Source organism: Ictidomys tridecemlineatus, chromosome 12 (assembly GCF_052094955.1).
Source record: "Ictidomys tridecemlineatus isolate mIctTri1 chromosome 12, mIctTri1.hap1, whole genome shotgun sequence".
NCBI lineage: Eukaryota > Metazoa > Chordata > Mammalia > Rodentia > Sciuridae > Ictidomys > Ictidomys tridecemlineatus.
This window is the reverse complement of record NC_135488.1, coordinates 84,780,612-84,796,863: the sequence shown is the minus strand read 5'-3', so window position 1 is coordinate 84,796,863 and position 16,252 is coordinate 84,780,612. Positions and strand designations below refer to the sequence as shown.

Genomic DNA, 16,252 nt, shown 5'->3' with positions numbered 1-16,252 from the left:
TGTGGTGTTTTCCAAGGAAGAACTTTATTCTAAACTCACAAGACAACTTCTCCATCCAGATTAAACATTCAAAGTAGGAAAATTATGTGGGCCCTTCAGCAAAACAGTTTTTTTTTTTTTTAAAAAAAAAGGTGTTCTGTAAATACGGGATTATTACTGATCCTTGTGTCAAAGTCATGTTAAATAAAACAGTTTCAGATCTGTACTTTTAGTGACCCAAAGCTCTCTTTCATCAGAATTATGTCCTTAATCTGTTCTAGGATCACTGCCATAATCTTATCACTCTAATTATAGCCCCCAAAAATGTGAAGTATGTTATATAACTCAGAGCTTGTTTGGACTTCTTATAGACATGCTTATATGGCAAGGAAAACAACTTTCAGTCCAATAGTGAAGGGTAAGAGTCATACATGCAGTAACTATTCCAGTTTTTTTTAAGTAACATTAGAAATGCCCTGTTGACATCTTTTTAATATATTACATTAAAAAAATTTAGCTTAAAGGGCAGTTACATAGCATGTCCTAGAAATAAGTGAGTCAGAAGGCAGTTGTTGTTTATATGGTATTAGGGAAATGATGGAAATATCTGCCAAGCTTTTTCATTTCAGTAAAAGCAAAGCATGCTCAGTCATGTTTCTGGGCAGTGGGGATATCATGGAGGTGGGGAATGGGGTGGAGTTTGGGGAAACTGAGGTGATATATCAAGAAAGGGTTCCATTGCTTATGATCATGCTGGGTGTACCTCCATTATGAAATTCAGAAAGGAATTTCTGTGTGTCCATATATCATTATAATTCAATTTGTTCTGAAAATGTGAGTATTTTTGTATTTTGAACTAGTGGCTTGTTATATAAAAGTGTCCCATTTATTATTGTGGCAACCATCTCAACACAGATGAAGGATTCTGAAGATGGAAGACCTTTTTGTATAAGAATCATAAGCATCTGGCCCATTGGCTGGAGTATCCTGAACATAGTGGCAATGGTTCTGCCCTTCTTAGGATTTCATGCCAACCATCTTGGATTAGAGGCCAAAGAACATTTCTAATCCTGCTCACCAATTATGCAAATTAAATTCAGTCCTATATTATAAGACAGATGACTCCATGCCAAACCCTGGTCTAGAGACCCAGAGGAATTAAGATAACTTCATTCTTAATGGGTACCCAGTGTTTATTGAATGAATGAGAGAGTCTGTCTTGACCCTTACATTCCTCATTAAATAATAAAGAAGATTTAGCTACATGAAATAATCAAAGAGTACTTGAAGTCCCAGTTATATAATGTGATTTGTTGAGAAAAGCACTACCTTTGCAACATAGGCTGGCTGGCCAGGGAAGGAATTCCTTATTTGTTTATTTATTTATTTAAATTAGGTTTATGACAGCAGAATGCATTTGATTTCATTGTTCACAATTGCAGCATAGCTTTTCATTTCTCTGGTTGTACACAATGTGTATCCTATGTGCAGTCATACATATACATAGAGTAATAATGTCCATCTCATTCTGCTATCTTTCCTGCCCCCATACCCACTCCTCTCCCCCCTCTCCCCTTTGCCCAATCAAAGTCCCTTCTTTTTTCCCATGCCCCTGCCCCCCATTATGGGTCAGCATCCACTCATCAGAGAGAACATTTGGACTTTGGTTTTGGGGGGATTGGCTTACTTTGCATAGCATGATATTCTCCAGCTCCATCCATTTACCTGCAAATGGCATGATTTTATTCTCTTTTAATGATGATTAATATTCCATTATGTATATATACCACAGTTTTTTTATCCATTCATCTATTGAAGGGCATCTAGGTTGGTGGGAAGGAATTCTTGAAGGAGATAAAATGGCAGCATTTGGAGTTTGAGAGAGGAGTGGTGGGAAACACTGCTGGCCAGACTGAAGTCTTAAAGACGAGGAGAGCCTAAAAGGAGAATGAGAGAATGTGCATGTGGTAGAGGAGGATCATGGTGAGGGAAGACCATGAGGGCACCCCCATGACCAGAAGAGTTTGAGTAGGAAGGTTTGGACCAGTTGATAGGAGGGTATGGATGTCTCATCCCTTAATGACATGGGGCAAAGCAGATGTGTAATTGGTCCACCCAGTTCCTCTGACTGGAGCAACAAGTATCGACCCAGCAGTAGCACCAGGGGAAATGATCCCGTAGCTATGCACTCTGGCCAGTGAATGACAACAGTGAATGGGCTTGCCATTCTAATAGTGGTCTGAGTATTTTTCCTTACAAAATATTCAGGCAAGTGGCTCTATCAGTTTTTCCTCTCAGCATCCACTGCTTCCTGAACCTGTTGTTAGTCTCACAACAAACAAACAACAATAACAAAAAAATAATAGTGGCCTAGGTTGAGTCCATCTGGAGCTTTGGGGACTTTGATTCAAACACGATTACTTATTTTTTAACTGGAGACATTCACATGATAAAAACTGTAGCCATGATAGGATCCCCATTTTTTTTTCTCTGTACTCAGAATTTTTCTTCGTATTCTTGCTCTTGAGTGAGGGAGTTGCTAATTTAGCATACTGTTACTAACTTTAGAGTTTGTATCATTTAACACCTTGAGTGCAGAGTCTCATAGGAACCAAATGCCCAGCAGCTCTTGGGAGAGACAGGAATGCTGTGGGGTCACCACACACAAAGCTTTCATTTATGCTAATTTAATTTAAAGTGGTTGGTGGATAAATAAATTAGGGCAAGTGTCCTGAGTTCCACTCTACCTGGGGGTGGATGTGACACTGTAGCTAGGACCTGGTTGGTGCTCTGGGGCTTCCAGCTCCTCCCACCTCCCCAAGAGGGGCACCGTTCACACCAAGGATGAATGTAGTGTTATTTCCTGTGTTCGTACCTGGTTATTCTGTATTGTACTTTATTGTGTGTTTTATATTCTCATACTGTATTTTCCAGAACAGTATACACAAAATTATGTATCCTGTGCTCTGCAGGTGAGATACAGCTGCATTTTTCTTTCTTTTTTGGGAACAGGGGATTAAACTCCAGGACACTTGACTACCCAGCCACATTCCCAACTCTACTTTGTATTTCATCAGAGACAGGGTCTCACTGAGTTGCTTAGCACCTCAGTTTTGCTGAGGCTGGCTTTGAACTCATGATCCTCCTGCCTCCCAAACTGCTGGGATTACAGGTGTGCACCACCACCTCTGGCTAAAGCTGCATTTTTCAGTGTTTAACCAGTAGGTCCGATTGTGTTTAATTAGTAGGTCATGAAATTAATTTAATGTGTCTCCATGAGCATTTTCACTTTAAAGAAATAGAGTAGAATAGAAAATACAAGAGTACACCACATATAGTAGAGATAAAAATTATATCAGGTAATTCAGTTACTTGTGTGTGTGGGGGGGTGTACACATGCATATCATACACACACACACACACACACACACACACACAACACAATCTCAAATGAGTGAATACATGGTTTCCTATATGTCAACATGTGTACATTTACTGATTCATCAGTGCTGTGTGTTGTAAGAAATAAACAAAATACTGAGTCAAAGAAAAAGCAATTTTGACCATCCTCTGACCATGCTTTTGCCTTGTGCTGACACATCTATCGCTCCTGCCTAAGACAGACCATCACTGAGTGTCCAGGTTGCAGAGATGTTTATGTTGGCAACATTGGAAGGACTTCTTGGGCTTTGATGCTTAGGGTCCTGCATCTTGTCTTGCTCCTTCCCTCTTCCTCCTCTAGAGTTGCAGGGGTGTCCCCTCCGCTGTGGAAAATGGAGTACGTTGGACTGTAGGTCTTGACCTACATTGTGGGGCCTGGGCAGGGGGATCCGAGTCAGACACCAGAATAGTATCTCTGGGAAACACGGACAATGCCTGGAGACAGACCTGAGTCACCGTGGACATCCTCAACTGCCATGGAAAGATGGTGGCTAATGGTTAGTGATATGCCTCCACTTTTTCTGACAGGCGGGTGTCCTCATTCATCCAGCAAGCTGTGGATGGGATTTATTCCCGGCAGAAGTACTGGGTGAGAATCATCTGTCATCCTACATGCAGGGCAAACCAGCAGCTCCACAGTTGGCCAAGCTGCCAGTCTCCTGCCTCCATCCTGGCATAACCTTCTTGAACAGTCAGGCATGGGCTCCAGGGCTTCCCCACCTCTAGGGCTTTTCCCATCAATGTGTGTTGACACCTAGATCCTCAGGCCAGTGTTCCTCCAACAGTGGTCTTAGAACCTTTGATTTTTAGCCAGGCAGGGTGGTGTATGCCTGTAGTCCCAGCTGCTTGTGAGGCTAAGGCAGGAGGATAGCTTGGTCCACAAGTTTGAGACCAGCCTAGGCAACCTAGAGAGACCCTGTCTCAAATAAACAAAACAAAACAAAAACATCTTTGTGAGATCATCCAAACCAACTCCTGAAGCAAAACTCAAGGTTGAGGCCCAGGTGATATTAACCAGCCTTCTTGGGGGTTCTTCTGCATGTCCAAGGTTGAGAATCTTGGCTTTAGGGAGTTCTTTGATACACATAGCACTCTGAAAAATGGAGAAAAAATTAAGCTTGTAGCTTTTATTAAGAAACCTTTAAGATGGCTTAATTTGGAGTCCTTCTTCTGGTGACAGTTGACATAGCTGGTTGTAACTTTAAAGGAGGGTTGGGTAAGTTAACAGTTGATCTAGAGCAGCAACACTATGATACTTTCCTGAGGGTCCACACCATGGACAAGACCCTTCAGGAGTCCTATTGAAAACAACATCTTCTAAACAAGAACTTGGAGCATGCTATCAACCAGGTCCCTTGGATGGGATTCAAGAAGGCTCTACCTTCCCTGTTTATTTCTAATCTAGTCATTGGGTGGAACATGATTCAAATGGTGCTGTTTCCATTTGCATCTACTAGTTAACGAGCAGCTCTTTAAAACTCATCTTGTACCAACACAGAGCTTTTCACCTCTCCTCAACCCAGTGAGGAAGCACTCTTCTCAGCTGTCTGCTCTGTTCCCTTTTCCCAAAGAGTATTCCTTTTGAGCCAGGAGAAATGGAGCTGATACCCAAGAACTAACTACTTGAGGGAGAAGGGCTGTGGCATTGTTTTCCAGCTTTCTGGCCACGTGAACCCCTAGTTAGAGGAATTTCACAGCATAGGATTTAGAGCAGGCTGGGCCAGGTGGATGGATGGCCAAGGACTTTCACCAAACTGCGTCGCTTGTCCGATGCCTCCTTGCTCAACTCCTTTTAATACTCACTGGATAAAAGATTCAGAAATCTCACCTCCAGTTGGCCAAGAAAACCCCAGGTACTTGAACTTGACACAAGATCTTGTAAGTACAACTGATATCTGATGATTCGGGTGCTCTTTTAAAGATCAATGAAGACAGACATGTGGATGGAACAAGAGAAAGGACAAACTCAAGTCATGGAAAACTTTGTTCTAGAAAGTCATGGCACCCTCCACCAGCCTCAACAGGCTGCTGAGCCCACGGTGCTCTGTGAGCCCCAGCAGGAGGGCTTTCAATGGCACGGGCTGCGTAACTTGCTGAATTAGAGATCACTTTGAAGCTCAGTCCCATGAGTCACATGCTCAATGTTTGAGAAGCTGCATATTTCACAACATCGAATTCGATCAGAACAGACTCTGGACAATGTTGATTATCCAAAGCTTCAAATCAGAGTGCTTCCCTGTCTCCTCCCTTTGTTTAATTAACAAATATATTTTTGAGTCAGAATGCTACAATGGCTCAAAAGCAAAAACTTAGGGGGAAACTTTTTCAGTTGAGAAGATGTCTTGGCTTAAAATGAGTCCCATCAAAGTATTTCTACTGATTGCTAACCTTTGACACCTCCATCCAGGAAGTTTTCTGTCAAGTACCAAGCCAATCTTGGGAAATTGCATTTGATTTTTAAAATGCTTTTGGCTTCACTAGGACCAGTTGGGTAGCTCATAAAATGAAAATAGTGCTTTGAAAATTGGAAAGCCAACAACACATGTTAATTGTCCTCAATAGTCATAAAATCAGTGTCTGTTAATTTAACTCATCTACTTCTGCTCGGTGGTCAAGAACATCACAGATGTGTCCACCTGTACAACATAGCGAGAGTCAGTGACTTGCTTTTAGGCATGTGGAAAAAAAGGAATGTTAAGTTCTCCTGTCTTTCTCTAACTTGCTATGGGACATTAAGGCAGCCACATGATCTCTTTGGGCCTTTGTCTTCATTTGTGAAAGGGAGACAGCATTCCTTCCTAACTTCATTCATTGGGTTGTCCTGAGGCTTAAATGATAGTATTTTGAAAAATCCCATGGGTATTAATAACATGGAGAAGTCCCATCCACTTGTTTGTTTTGTATTCCAACCCCTCTCAATATCCCACTTTGGGGAGCTCTTCACTTCCAACAGGGACCCACATGGGAATCACTGGACTCGATGCTCCATCAATACCCATCTGCCAATTCCTCCTAGTAAACATATGACTTTCTGAGCAAGGTCTGCTGATCTCAACACAAAGAGGCAAATTCGCCTGGTGTCAAGGTCTGTCGGTTGTCCTTGATCCCATTTTGTCCTACCTAACACTTGGCTCTTTTCCATGGGGAGACAGGTAATGGCTAGAAATAATCTGCCCTGCATGGAGGTTGGGGTCAGTTCTCACTCTCAGCCTCTGGGGAGCCAGCATCTTCCAGGTGATCTTCGTCCTTGGGAAATTCACTGGGCTTTGAATGCAAAAGGGCCTGGCCAAGGTGCTCAGGATCTTCTCTACTTGGGAAAATTTTTCTCATCTTGAAAGACCCAAATAAGCATGACCCTTGTTTTCTTCCTTTCTCCATCCCAGAAAGAACTTTCATACCTCCACATGACACAGATCTCAGGACATGGTAGTGAGTCAGACCTGGGGTTAGTGACTCTCCAGGCATGCCTGATGTCTGGCCAGCATAGGAAGAATCCCAGAAATGTTCTATAAGCTGCTTAACCAGGCTCTTCTCTGCAGTCTGTACTCCCCAGGCCTCCCTTACAGTCCCCTGATGGATGACTCTACCCCTTAGAGTCAGAGCTAGAAGGATAGGAAGAAGAACCTTTCTTTCCCCTCTGGACTTAGTGGGTTCAAGATTGTCCAGACCCATCTTTCCTGGATCTGCATGTGTCCTATCCCTTTCCCTGTTTGGTGACTTCACCACTTAGCACTACCAGTCTAGTTGCAGAGTGGGCTCAGAGTAAGCCAGGAGCCCCACCTCAGCGGGTGGCCGATGCAGAGGGGCCTGACGCTGTACACAGCTCAGCCCTCTCAGAACTCCGGCTCCTTTTGACTTAAGTGGCCTGAGATAGAGCAACAGGAGATGGAACAGCGTGTGTCTGATTGGTGCAAAGTCCTTTATACACACTCTTTGCACTTAACTACAGGTCTGGACCAGAATTCAGCCCTGGATTGATCCTGAAAAATACTCTAGTCATGGGGCAGCATGTGCCAGTTTTGTCCTTGCTATGGGAAGAACCTTCTGGTTTTCTTATGAGTATGGAGAAATATGAGTTCAGGAAGGTCTCCCAATGCATTTCCCAAGGCTTGAGAGGCCCCCCTCTGCTTTTCCAACACAAGCTCTCCTAAGACCCTCCTGCTCAAGAATATCTACCCTGGTCCCCTGGCACCAGTGTTCTCCTGCCCAGCCCCTTTTGCTCCACGTCACCTTACCTCTTGATGACAAAACCACTTTAAGTTCTACGGTTGATTTCATGTAAATTAAATTTTCCCATCATGACTGTGAGACCCTTGGGATAAAGACCAGGCAGGTCCTTTTGTCTAAGAATCCAATACCATGCAGGTCGCACTGCATCCACCTAGAGGTGCCTGAGGCACCATCATCATGACCAGTGCATGAGACTGGAGTGTCAACCCTGACCCCATTGCCTGATGGGAAAGCTGAAAGCCCTGTACAACAGGAGGCCCCTTCTCTATTGGCTTCCCCTTGCTCCCTCCATTGCCTGTCCATAGGGTGACAGAGGTGAGTGCCCAGCCTGGGAGGTACCTGCCCTGGTTGGTAAAGTCATTTCCCTTAAACTATGTTTATCTTTCACAAGAACGGGGCCAAAGTAGGAAAGCTTGGCAGAGGCACTGCCACCAAGACTTGAACACTGGTAATTTCTTCTGAGCCCTTTGTGATGGCAGAGTTTATGAAATTTAAGTAAACAGTCTTCTCTTAATCCCTGAGCTGTGAGAAGCTGTCTGAGGGTTTATTTGCTGAGCCGTCCCTGCATGCCTGCACCGTGGCACACCTAGGCTCCAGTGTTCTGCTTATTAAAAGGTGTCTAATTTCTGTAATCACCTTGGAGTTTCGTGTTTTTAACCATATGGGTTGCAATGGAGAGAAAACATGATTTCCTGTCTTTTGGCTCCATTTCCTGCCTCCCCCCTCCTCCCTCTCCTTGCCCCTCCTTTGGGAGCTGAATAGATTATGAAATCTTAGGTGTGACCTTGTGGGCTGGGAAGGAGGGAATGCTTTGTTTCTCTCTCCCTCCCACTTCCCCAGCAATGGCCCTTGATGAAGTGCCAAAGGTGACAGGGGACAGTTTCAGGACACTGCCACCCATGGTCTGGAAAGAACATAAGTGGATAGATCTTGAAATTTTTTTTCCCCCAGTCATGTCCTAGGAATAATTTGGAAGCAGGGCGACACATTTTAAATCTCTCTCCCATTTCCTTTCTTTTTGTCAAAGCCTTACTCTTGTATATGGGGGAAATAACCATGGGCAGAAACATCTGTGCTATCCTCTGGAAGTCCCATGAAGACCTGATTCTCAGTGACCCTCTTCTTTTTTTAAAAAAAAAATATTTATTTTTTAGTTTTCGGTGGACACAACATCTTTATTTTTTAATTTTTATGTGGTGCTGAGGATCGAACCCAGCGTCCTGCGCATGCCAGGCAAGCATGCTACCCCTTGAGCCACATCTTGATGCACCTTATTTCCATATTGTGCCCCATGGGAGAGGGACAGGAAGGAGGAGGGCTTCTGTGTGTCATGTCAGGTTAGGGAAACTGGCCCTCTTCATAGGCACCAAGCACTGTTAGACAAGCCCACTAATGAGTACCCAGAACTAAGCTGATTACCAACCCTCCTTCCAACCATGATTCTCACACACACCTTCAATTTCCTGCTCATGTCATTTGATGCTCAGATCTGACCTTCCCAACCCAGGGTGTCATGAGCAGGGCTCAGGGCTGTTGGTAATATGGCTCGTCCTCTCAGATCTTAAGATTCTTAAGGGAATGCAAAGGATTCTGAAGAGGCAAAGCAATCTTGAAAAAGAAGAACAAAGTTGGAGGGCTTATACTTCCTGATTTGAAAACTTGCTCTAGAGGTACAGGCATCAAAACAGGTATGGAACTGGAATGAGCTCCACATCAGTGGGGCAGAGCTGAAAGTCTAGAAATGAACCCTTTCATTTGTGTGCATCAATTTGCTTCCAGTGCTGAGACCATTCAGTGGGGAAAGGACAGCTTTCAGCAACTGGTGTCGGGACAGTTAGACTTTCCTCTTTTGCCATCCACGAAAATGAACGCAAAGTGAATGCTCACCAGAAAGGTCAGAGGCTGTCATTTACTTCCTGTGAAGTTATAAGGATGACAATATCCAACATCGAGAAGAGACAGAAGCAAGAGTGTAGGGTCATCTTCGTCAAGAATTTCAGTGATTTCAGAGAAATAATTAGATAACAGAGAAAGAGAGAGAGAGAGAGAGAGAGAAACAGTGTGAATATCGTGAGAATCTTTGCACAAATGTCTATTTCAATCCAAATAGGAAGAAACTATTTGGATTGAAATAGACATTTGCACCCTAAAAAGCCTGGACCTAGAAACTTGAACCTTATAACCTTATGTTATAAGGGAATGTACTTTAAAACAGCTACTCCCCCCCCCCGTTTTTATTATGACAAAATATACATAAAACTCCCCTTCCTAATCATTTTTAAGAGTCTTGCTTAGTGTTATTAAATACATTCATGGTATTACACCCATATGTCCATCAACATCCATCTCCATAGCTCTTCTCATCAGGTAACATGGAAAACTCTGCCCATTAAACATGAACTCTCCACCACCCCATTCCTATTGCCTACTTATTTCATGTAAGTGATATCATATGATATCTTTTTTGTGACTGGCTTATTTCACTTAGCATAATGGCCTTGAGCTTCGCCTATGTTATAGCATGTATCAGAATTTCCTTCCTCTCTCCGGCTGAAGAATATTCAATTGTATTTTTATACCACCTTCTGCCTCTCATTCATCTGTTATTGGACATTCAGGTTGCTTCCACATTTTAATTATTGTGAGTAATGTATTCATGGAACATAGATGTACATGCATCTCTTTGAGACATGTTCTTTGGGGCATAGACCACCAAATGGAATTGCTGGATTCTCTAATAATTCTGTTTAATTTTTCAGGAAAAAAATAAAAAATAGCACCTTCTTATTGCAGAGTGATACTAAGTGGCACTTCTGTTCCAAGCGCTTGACAAATTGTGAACTCCCTGAAATTACACAACAGCCCTAGGAGGTGGCTACTGTTATTATTCCTATTTTGCAGTGAGGTTATTAAGGCCAAAAAAAAAACTGGTTTTGTGACTTGCACCTTGGAAAAATGCAGAACTAGGATACAATTTCAGGCAGCTGACTTCACCACATCGCTTCTTATTTCTTGGGTTTGATAACTGAGGAAACCGAAGTCCAGAGTCACTCATGGTTACACAGCAAGTTAAGTCTGACCTGACCAGACCTGGTGTTTTTCTTTGGTCCTATGGATGTATTTCCACATGTGTTAAGGGTTAGGGAGAGAAGAATTACTAGAGGATGGAAACTCTTCAATCCTAGGGACAACTCTTATCCAAATTCAGAGTCCCTGCAGTTTCAACCAGGCAGAGTCCTAGAATTCAGAGATATACCTTAGAAACCCTCAAATTCAATCTCACTCAGAGCCAAAATTCTTCCACAGCTTCTGCATTTTCTGCAATAGAAAGCTCACTCCCTGTAACTACCAATTCTTTGATACTCCTACTAAATAGAAAATTCTTTTAGACACACCCACTGGCATGGGCTTTGCTGCGACTTCCATTCTCAATCCTGTATCTGCTCCTTGGAACAAGGCTCCATGGGTCTAGTTCTTCCATGCCTGTCATTGGCAGTTGAAAGTATAGGTCGCAGGAGTCCCAATTTCCTGGATTTGAATCCTGGCTCTGTCACAGACACGCTCTGTAACATTCTGCCTTAGTTTTCTCATCTATAAAATGGAAACAAGTTGTTCAAAGGAACGCTTAGCCAGGGATGCCAAGTCAGTAGGAATTCAACCAGCTGCCTGCTGTTATATTTGGGAACAATAATTACATTCTATCTTAACCTTCTTCACTATTAATATCCCTGATTCTTATATTCTTATATTAAATAAATGAAAACACTTTTTTCCCCTCACTACACCTCTTGACTTTTAATCCCATTGCTTTTAGATTTTTCTCCTGTGGGTGAGCTTTGCCTCCAAATATCTGTCCCAAAAAACAGAAGCCAGAGTTGAGCTTGGTACCACCCCACCCTTATGGAGACCTTCATGTCCTGTATGTCGTCTGCAGGGATTTTGTGGTACTTTCCCCCAAATCCTTTCCTTTTTCCTTTCTCAAAAGGTATTATTGTATTCAGACAAAAATTGGCAGTAATTAGTGAATTTAAGTGTTTTCAAATTTTAGATCTCTTTCTTGAGTCGATTCATTAACAGCCCTCCTCTGCATTATGAGTAACTATTTCCTTATCTCCAGATATCCATTCGGTTTCACCACTCACACCTGGAGTTAGATTTTGTCATCAACTGTCCTTTGTGGGTGGTGGCTGGACTAAAACTACCTTTTCACATTCTTAAAGACAGCTTTAAAACTGTTTTTTTTTAAGTGATGAAATTCATGGTTTTAATATTAATAAGACAAGTATATTAAATAAATGAAAACACTTCTGGAACTTGGAACTGTTTGGGTTCATATTTCTGCTGAAGAAGTGTCCTCACAACCTTGAGGCCCTCTGGTTAGTTCTGGCTCAGGGTGTCTCTGTGGCTGCAGTCAGATGTGGTTTTAACAGTGGGGGAGGGTGGAAGCCGCTGGGGTGGGGGGCGGCTGGCTGCACATCTCCTTCTCTTCATGGCAAAGAGAAGCACACATCTCAGCATCTCTGTGTGGTCTCTCTACATGACCTGCCGTAGGCTTCCTGATAGCATGGTGGCCTCAGGTCAGTCAGCCTGCTTACATGACAGCTGAAATCTTAAAAAGAGAATATTCCAGCCATGTGCAGTGGCACACACCTGTAGTCTTGGATAATAAGGAGGCTGAGGCAGGAGGATCGCTTGAGCCCAAGAATTGGAGGCCAGCTTGGGCAACACAGTGAGAACCTGTCTCTAAAGAAAGGATATTCTAGGGGCTGAGGTTGTGGCTCAGCGGTAGAGCGCTTGCCTAGCATGTTCGAGGTGCTGGGTTCGATCCTCAGCCCCACATAAAAATAAATAAATAAAGATATTGCGTCCAACTATAACTAAAAAAAAATTAGAAAAGGAAAAAAAAAAAGAAAGAATATTCCAGTGAACAGTGTAACTGCATTACTTTCTGTGGTGTAAACCCAGAAGTTACAAAGCATCAATTCGGCCATTGAAGCCTACCATGTTTTAAGGGGCGTGTGGAATGTGAATATACCTGCAGTTATATTCTAAAGATACATTCTTCTCTCCATCAAGTTCTCCCCAGATCAGAGCTCTGTGTTTTTTAGTTTAAAGTTATTGGTAAAGAGAGGGAAGCTTCGAATAAGAAAGCAAAGATTCTTTTTTCAAATTCTTTTAATGTTCCAAATGATCACAGGAACTTGGGTTTGAATGTGTTTTTTACTCAAGCCTTCAGAAGTTTAGCTTGTCCCTCTACAAAAAAAAATGAGGATCAAGACATGATCACAACTCCCTTGCCACGCATTGTCAAGATCTGATAAATAGCCATTTATGAAAAGATCTGGGTATAAATATGACTGGTAAGATTATTCAGTGATCCCTTTTATCCTAGCCAGAATGCAGAAAGGGCAAAAGAGCTGTTATCAACTGAGGACCAAGAAAATGAAAAATTTAGATTCAGAGTTCAAGAGTTACCTCCTAACCCCATGCCTTTTTCTCTGCCCTCACTTTTTCGTTTGCAACAGCAAAATAATAGGAAAAATTCTTGGTTTCTAGGTTGAGCTGGAAGGAGCCCTAGGGACCCTCTCGTTCCATTCCTGTTGGGTAAATTGACCTCCTCAATGAAGCTCACATAGCTAGAGGAGGCTGGAGGGAGGGTCAGGCTTGCAGCTTCTGCAGACTCCCTGCAAGACACAAACATCCTGGGCTTAGTGGCCTATGGCAGGTCAGACAGGAGGAGCTCAGCTGGCCACACCATCCAGCTGGCCTTCTGGAAACCTGGAAGAGGCCTGGCTGGGATCCAGACTCTCATTGTGCAGGAGAGGAATGAAATGTTTCCAAAGGAACTGGCTCATTGTTTAGGTGACTAAATATTTATTTGATCCAACCAAACTTCAACCAAAGTACCCAAAGTGACTGAATTCTAAGTCTCATAAGTCTGGCTTGGAAGCAACAGGCCGTGTCAAGGGAAGGTGAGAATGATTTGAAATAAGATCAAGGTGGTTAGGAGGTTCGTGTAAGGTATTCTGCCTGTCACCTGGAAGAAGGAGGGCTGGCCTCCCCACCAAAGCAGCGTAGGTGCTTCCAATTCTCCAGATATCCCAAATGCCATGGGTTTTGTCACATTATATAATCCTGCATTCTAGTACTTAAGATCATTCTTTTTAAATAAAATAAACTTATATGAAAACCTATTTATTTGCACCATAATTATTTACCTTTGGCTAGAAAAATTCTCTTCTGCAACTTAGATGCAGTGGCTTCAGCCCAGGACGCTGTGTCAGGGATGAGCCTTGCCCATAGCTTCTTTATGTAACCTGCCTAGCCATTGACCGGTCCTTCAAGCACGAGAGCTTCTCTATTCTGTTTCTGCAATCTGATTCAGAAAAAATGCATCTTGGAGGCCATTTGGATTCATCAGGCTTTTCCCAAGAGTAGTGATTTTGCTGATGTTTCCAAGCAAATTAGAAAGGCGGCTGGTTGTTTGGGTTATTTCCTAGCATGCTGGTACTTTTTAGCATCTGAAAATCCTGGGTTTGGCCTGGGTCATCCGTCTGCCACTTGTAATTTGCTCATTTATGACAAAAGTTGAATAATTTGTAAAAATAAACTAAAAGTTAAGAGCTGTTGAACATTTTAGAGATTAGCCAAGAATTTCCTTTTATTGCTACTTTGACATTTCCTTATTGCTTTGTGCTCCAGGTCATGTCTTTGCATCATGACTACATACATGCTACAAATAAAATAAAAAAATATTACAGGACTCAAGGAAAAACAGTGAATAAGTTGAATGTAAATTATTCTGTATTTTATTAAAGAACATCAGAATGTATCTTTGGCTTTGTAACACATGTTAATGGGAGTTGGGAGAAGACTCGCTTGGCTGTGTGTCTTTTCCCTAGAGAACACGCTATTTCAATTTAGGAATGAACTTGCAGTCCCCAAGCTGAAGTCAGCAGCATGGATGGTGAAGGTAGAAAGTTCACATGGGTTCAGGGGGGTCGGACAGCCCTTCTCTCCCTGGGCATTGCCTGGGCATCCCAAGAGCCTGCACTACTGGTGGAACAATTCTATCCAAGGTTTCACGACACCTATTGTGAACGAGTTCTGGGGTGAGCAAAGTGGAGGGTTAACTAGGTTGTCTAGAGCTGCCCTGCCTTTGGGCAGCCCACGTAGGCAGTGAGATGGAACTGGCATCCAGGGGAAATGGGCAAGACCGGAAAAGGCAAATGGTCCCCACTTGATTTCGCCTCACAAAGCATTTACACACACATACACACACAAATATGCACAGACACCCGCCGTCGCTACAATTTAGTTTTGTCATCTCTGGTATGATGGGGAACCAGTTCTCTCAGGTTCGTTGTTACTGTGCTAAGACCAATGTCCTCCAGCAGTATTTTGGGGTGGGTTTGGTAATGGAATTCTTTCTGAAAATGAATCCTGTAGTGTCACGGAGGGTGTGGCTCAGTGGTAAGCATGAGCTTAGCATGTGCAAGGCCCTGGGTTTGATCCCAGCACCAAAAAATAAAACAAAATGCTTCAGAGCTGGGGGGGGGCGGGGAGGGTACCTCAGTGGTAAAGTGCTTGCCCCATACATGCAAGACTCTGGATTCAATCCCCCAGTCCACAAAAAAAAAAAAAAAAAAAAAAAAAATGAGTCCTGCAGAGGCGCTCACTATCTGAAATCATAAAAAGGGAATCCCTTTGTGAATGAAGGGAGCTAGCCACTTATGAAACCATTGGTGGCTGGTCCCCAAAGCACCTTCTTGGTGTCCTCAAGGATTCTTGCAGTTAGTAGAGTCTAAAATCCCTCCTTAGTGGTTGGGGGATATCAGGACTGGCAACCAGTCTCCCGGAGATAAGCATGGTGCTCGCTTTCCAAATGCCCTTCAGCCTCTTGCTCTTCATCATGCATCAGTTAAATATGTCTTGCTCCATTGCTAGGTATAAGGTGCCATGTCAGTGCTGAGGATGTGGGAATGAGCAGGGTAGACAGTGCCCCTATTTGCTTGCTAAAGATGGGGTTTAGACTTCAGGAACACAATCTGGCTGGGTGCAAAGGCTAGGTTCTATGTTCTGGTGACAGGTCCTCCCTGTGGGTGTTACCCAGGCAGCTGTGTCCACCAAGCTTCTTCATGCAAACCATTCTCCTTAGGAAGCCCTGAGAAGCCCCCTGTGCCGAGAATATCCTGCTGGGATTCTAAAACTGTCCCTAGGAATTAGGGACTGGACACAAACTGTGGAGACTCAGAGGTAAATGGGAAAGTTGGACAGAGGGACGTGTGTGGTGCTCAGTAATGCAGTAAGCCTGTTTTCTTCCGGCTTTCCCCCTTCCCCTGCCCCACCCGCTTCACCTCCAGTATATTTTTTTCTAGCTATGAATTGAAGGATACAAGCTCAGATTATTAATGTATGTCTCCTACACTAAAACAGTCACACCAATATTCACGCAGTTCTCCCCTTTCACTAAGTGAATTCTTAGAAATCCCATAAGAAAGCCAAATGGGGAAAGTGGGATCATGTTTTTCCTCTACGGTCCTCACTTGAATATTTTCAGTTAATGACTTCTGCCACTAGAGGGCGATCGTAGTTGGAAAGG

The 16,252-nt window shown here is 43.2% G+C and overlaps 1 protein-coding gene across 3 annotated transcripts in view; it reads left to right on the top strand.

The window, feature by feature from the left end:
* Positions 1-16,252, top strand: part of Prkce (protein kinase C epsilon) — a 476,126-nt gene that overhangs the window by 349,385 nt on the left and 110,489 nt on the right. The gene's annotated exons all lie outside the window — the stretch shown is intronic.